The sequence below is a fragment of the Lonchura striata genome, chromosome 18, assembly GCF_046129695.1.
Source record: "Lonchura striata isolate bLonStr1 chromosome 18, bLonStr1.mat, whole genome shotgun sequence".
NCBI classification, from domain to species: Eukaryota; Metazoa; Chordata; class Aves; order Passeriformes; family Estrildidae; genus Lonchura; species Lonchura striata.
The window spans coordinates 4,537,736-4,543,116 of NC_134620.1; positions in this window are offsets into that span (position 1 = coordinate 4,537,736).

The window sequence follows — 5,381 nt, forward strand, 5'->3', positions numbered from 1 at the left end:
TTATCAGCCTTTCTGATGGCTTGCAAAAGAGGTCACATGAATGGTAGTGCTTTTTAGACTAGGAGTTTTGCATATTTAAGTGCAACTTTAACCTTATGTTTTCCACAATGAAATCTAACTATTACTGTGGTAATATTCTATTATTATTGAGGTTTACACGGCAGAATTTTGGGCTTTCACTGTGGAATTGGCTTCCATGGTGAGTGAAAGATTGGTAGAAGGATATTTAATAATCCCATCCGATTCACTGGAGGTTAATTTTAACAGGTATCATAACATAAATCTTTATTCCTTTTGACTGAAATCTCCAGATGTTTTGATGCTGCCTTTTCACATTTCTCATGTGCAAATAATAAACAATTATTTTTAGATAGGCATTTTCTAACAAGAACAAATGGCATTTTCAGATTACGTAGCTTTGTCAGGTGCTGCTGGGCACAACTGTGGTTTGAGAAACAAGAAAGTTACAAAAGTATGTTTATACCTTAAAAAACAACCAAACAACACATTCTCCTATTCTAATGAATTCCTGCAATAATGCTTATTTGTATTTTCCATCTAAGTCAGCACTACACATGCAGTACTTGAGAGCATGTCCTGCATATCTGTCTCCAGGATTCCTTCCCCTACAGAACCATTTCATAAGGTAGGTATTGGATGTCTGAAGCTTCCAAAGCGCTTTGCAGATATATAATCATTTCTGCCTCTGTGACATAAGTAATACTAACATGGGAAACCAATGCAGAAGCTTGCCTAAGGTCAGGCAAAGATCAGTTAAAGAACTGAGAGTGAAGCTTCTGTTCTTGGCTCAGAGTTATGTGTTCTCTGAGTAGATCACAGTATCTTTCAAAATAGCTTCCCTTCCTCCACCCTTAGAAATATGTGCTCTGGCTTTTGTCAGTAGCAGCCTGCATCTGTAGCAAAAACAAACAAACAAACAAACAAACAACCCAACAAAAACAAGTGCAGCTGGTTACTGAAACATCTTTAAACAGCTGTACCCACTTCCTAACAATATTGCTCTGGTTTTATAGTATCCTTCTATGAGACACACCCACCCATTGGATAGCAGGTAAAGCAATCTGTGATCAGATACCCGAGATTGGAATGCTGTAGCCAGGGAAAGAGCAGAGGGATCATCCATGGGTCGCCACTGCTACAGTGGGCTGGTGTGAACACAGATGTCTGTCAGCACTTGGGTCCTGCAAAGCTGAGAAAACTGGAAAGGCACTGGGCAGTTCTTGTCAAAAAAAGGACAAAAAAATTATGCTGTTAAGAGGACTCTGTGTGAAATTTCTCAAGTCACTGACTGCCGAGACTATTTAGTGGTAATCTCTTAATGCTTTTCCCCAGTAAACAATAGGACCCAGATTGCCCTCTCGAAACCTCTGGCCTTTTATTACAGCCCACACAGAAAACTCATCAGAGAAAGCACTCGGAGTTAGTGGAGCAAACTGAACCAGTCTGAACCAGTTCAAATATCGCATATGGTTGTTTTGCTTCTGCAGACTTCCTTGTTAGTCCTTGGAGGCTGTGGCTGGCATTTACTTAGCAATAGCTTATGCTGTCAGACTGAAGGGGGAGGAGAAAGCCTCTCCTTGAGCATGTCAGCAGCGCGATGCAACAGTGCCAGCAGATACTCCTGTCGCTCCACAACGACTCCTTTGTAGTCACTGCCTCTGTCTCGATATTTGGTTATACTCGGCTCAGTTTCATAAAGTCAATATCTGATCCTATTGTTGCAGCCCTGATGTTCTTTTATTACATTAAAATTATATCTAGGTTAGAAATTAAACACATTTGTTTCCGATTCCTACATCATTGCTTACAGAAGCCTTTTAACAGGTGAGACCCAGAGTTGTTTTCATGATCAAGAGAGAGGCAGAAAAGAAATAAAACCCCTGCTTTTGCTGGAGTTACAATACTCAAGTACTTAACAATGTTTAGTAACATTCGATGCTTGCAGCTTTTTTGGCTCAGATCTCCAGATGTTTTGATGCTGCCTTTTCGCATTTCTCATGTGCAAATAATAAACAATTATTTTTAGATCGGCATTTTCTAACAAGAACAAATTGGGTTATCTTTTTAAGCTTAAGCACAAACTGCTCTAATGTTCTGTTCATGATGAGGTCTCAGAATTGTACTACTGGTCATTTCAAACATTGTCATTTATGAAAGAAGCAGAAAATTGAGAAAAGGGAGTTTTGGGGAAAACTGGAACAATTATTTTAATTACCTGGGAAGATGAAAGGAGGCTAGGGGAACATGACTTATGTCCTGTTACAAGGAGGGCAATGGTCAACTTTTTCCATTTTAAGCAATCCATGTTAATTTGGCTAGGAAAGATTACTCAGATTAGAAAACTCATTTTGTTTACTCCACTCAGAGTCTTATTTAGCAAGATTAAGTAATAAAGCATGTTAGTTCTTGCATAGGAAGTTAGATGAACTTCTGCCTGGCAAGATCTGAACACACTTGGCTATGGCCAGAGAAGGAGGGTGGGTTTGATGGCTCCTTGCAGAGTCATTCCAGAGCTATAGATCTGGGGCTGCCTTCCTTGGCACAGAGTGTTGTGCTGTTAGATTCCTTTATTTATTTGTTTAGTTGTTTTTTTTTTTAATCTCAAAACACTTTGAATTTTTCCACAGGTAAAAGTATAGAACAAATAAACAAGAGCAAGCAGCTGACAGACAGGAGAGCAAGAAAGCAGGCATTGTTCATTCTGGAACTTGCATAAAGAAAGGTACCAGCTCACAGCTGAAACTGGTTCACACTGAGTTTAGGGAAGATGTTTAATGTCCCTGATTCCTAAAAAATAGTGTATATATTTTCTGTAAAATGTGGGGATATGTTGTGATACATGTGTGTGTATATACCAACAGACATCTAAGTGTAAACTATGTGAGGAAGTAGCTGCAAAGCTATTAACTTACTTATAATTTGGGTAGTTTAAAATCAAGTAATGGGAAATAATGTAATGTTTAATCTCTAAAAGTGTAGCAAGAAGAGCAAACCTATTCCTAAGCAGTGGAAAGAGCAATTGAGTCTGCTTCTGACAGCTGCCACCTGGCATCCTATTAAACTTGACTCTGTGAAACTGCCAGGCATAAATCTTCCCTCATCCTGGAGAAAGCTAGAGATGAAAGAAAAAAAATATGCTTAGAAGTCAGTTGTGGAAAAGACTTTGATCTTTACCATTAATGTGAAGGTTTTTGTATTTCTTCCAGATTCCCCATTGTCCTTCTGTGGACTAGAAACTCAAATTGTTTGCTGGAACTTGGCTGGGTGTAATGAGAAGAGCAAATTTATCTTGTTACATAGTAGGAGAGAGAGCTAGGAAGGTCTGAGATTTGTTTCCACAGAGATTACTGCAATTCTTGGATCAGTATGTACAGAAGGAGGTGCTTTCTGTGCTAGGTGGCACAGAAGCATTAGTTAGTCTTATGAAATGAGCAAAAAGACATTAATTGTGCAGATTGGCAGTCCATCTGCAAAGTTTTGGACAGGCAGTGCCTCTGGATGCATGTGTGGCCCTGCAGTTCCTGCTGTATGGAATTTGTCTCATAAAATCTGATGAAGAGCTATTGCAAACAGGCAGCTTGATTGAATAGCCCTTATTAAAAATTCTTGCTGACTCCAGTTAGCCTTGTCTTTACAGAGAGTAACTGGAGAACATCAGGAATGCAGTAGCAGGGTGTCTGTGCAGAAAATGAGCATAATTGCACAAAGGCTGCATCTTTGCTGGTGATGTCAGTCAGGACTAGCACATGCAGCTGGTTTTTGGTTTCCTGTTTTGATTTTTTGCAACCATATTTTCTTTTAATCTGACATTACTAAACTAAATTTTCTGCAGTGGTAAATCATGTTGTTAAAGTGCGAGTCACACAAATGTGTGCTAAGACCTGTGGTCTCCTACTTGTCAGTAGTGCTGCTTAATTGACCTGTTTCCTCATTGCCCCTCTATCATGCTGGTACATCTATGTTTTTGTGCTCCATTGTAGACTGGATGCAGCAGGCGACCTGGCTGTTAAAGGGCTTAAAGCATTCATGACCTGGTGAAAAAGGGGCAGAAGCTGGGTTGGATCAGAACTTTGAGCAAGTTTGTTACACAATTACCTATAGCAGCCTGACAGAGAGCACTGCCAGGATGGAAACATCTGGGAGTAGAAGGGAAAGACCCCTGCTCCAGCCAGCACTGCCTTGAAAAGTGATTCATAAAACACTGGAGCAGCTTCCTGACATAGAAAGACTTCTGTGTTCAGTGGCTTCCATGTGATTTCAATGAACTTTAAAAGAAGGGAACTTCCCTGTCCTATTCTAAGAAGGAAGGTTTGATTGTACCTCACGTAACAGAAAGGAAGGGAAAGCGCAAAAAAGTGAGGCAGGCAGGTTGGCCAAGGTCAGGAAGAACTCTGTGGGAAAGCCAGAAATAGCACCTTGTGCTGCAGGCCTGTGCCTTGGCTACAGACCCATCAGTTGGCCCAGGCTGCCTTTGCAAGCTCATTGTTGAACAGGACCAGCTATTCAGTGGCTTGTTTTTCACTGGTGCAATAGAAACAGTGCTGAGGACTCCAGATGCTGTGTACAGGCACTTGCACTGTACTGTCTGAATCCCTTGACATGTTTAGAAACAGAAGTATTTATTGTGAGCTGTGTGAAATGCCTGTAGACAGGTTTTATCATGGTGGCTGAATGCCTGCAGTAGAACTACTCTAAAACCACCTTGATGCTGTTTACCTTGTTTTTCTCTATAAGCAGGCACAGGTCTTAGAGGAAGTCCAAGGAGTCAGTGAAAAGTAATGGATTAGTAGAGGGGAGAATGTAAACCCCTTTAAGGTGGAGTTGCACGGCCTCCATGGCAGTGTGTAGCCCCTCCAACGCATCTTTAGATCTAAGGGAATCCAAAGGGAGAATAAGGGCGGCAGGATTTAGTCCTTCATGATAATTCTCTGGGGGAGAGAACAGTTTTAGGTCTCTGAAGATAAACACTTTTCCTGCCACAGGCAGTTGTTCAAGCATAGTTCCGTGTGGAAAGTCTCCTCTTCTGGTCTGACTTTTCCTGCGACTGTAGGAGACAAGCCCAGGGACACGGAGTTCCTCTCGAGCCAAACAGCCCCACGGCACCGAGCACCGGTCCCGGGGCGAAGGACCCTCTGCGGCAGCAGGTTCCCGGCTGCCCCGAGCCCTGCCCCGCGGCAGCCGCCCCTTCCCCTCCTGGGGGCGGGCGGCGGCAGCGGCAGCGTTAGGACCCGGCGGCGGCTGCGGGGCGGGGGGGGGAAGCGCAGCCCGGCGGTTGTTTACCGGGGAGGGGAGCGCCGGGGCAGGTCTCGCCGCGGCGCCGAGCGGAGCCGAGCTGCGCGGCCGGGCTGGCGGCGGCTCCT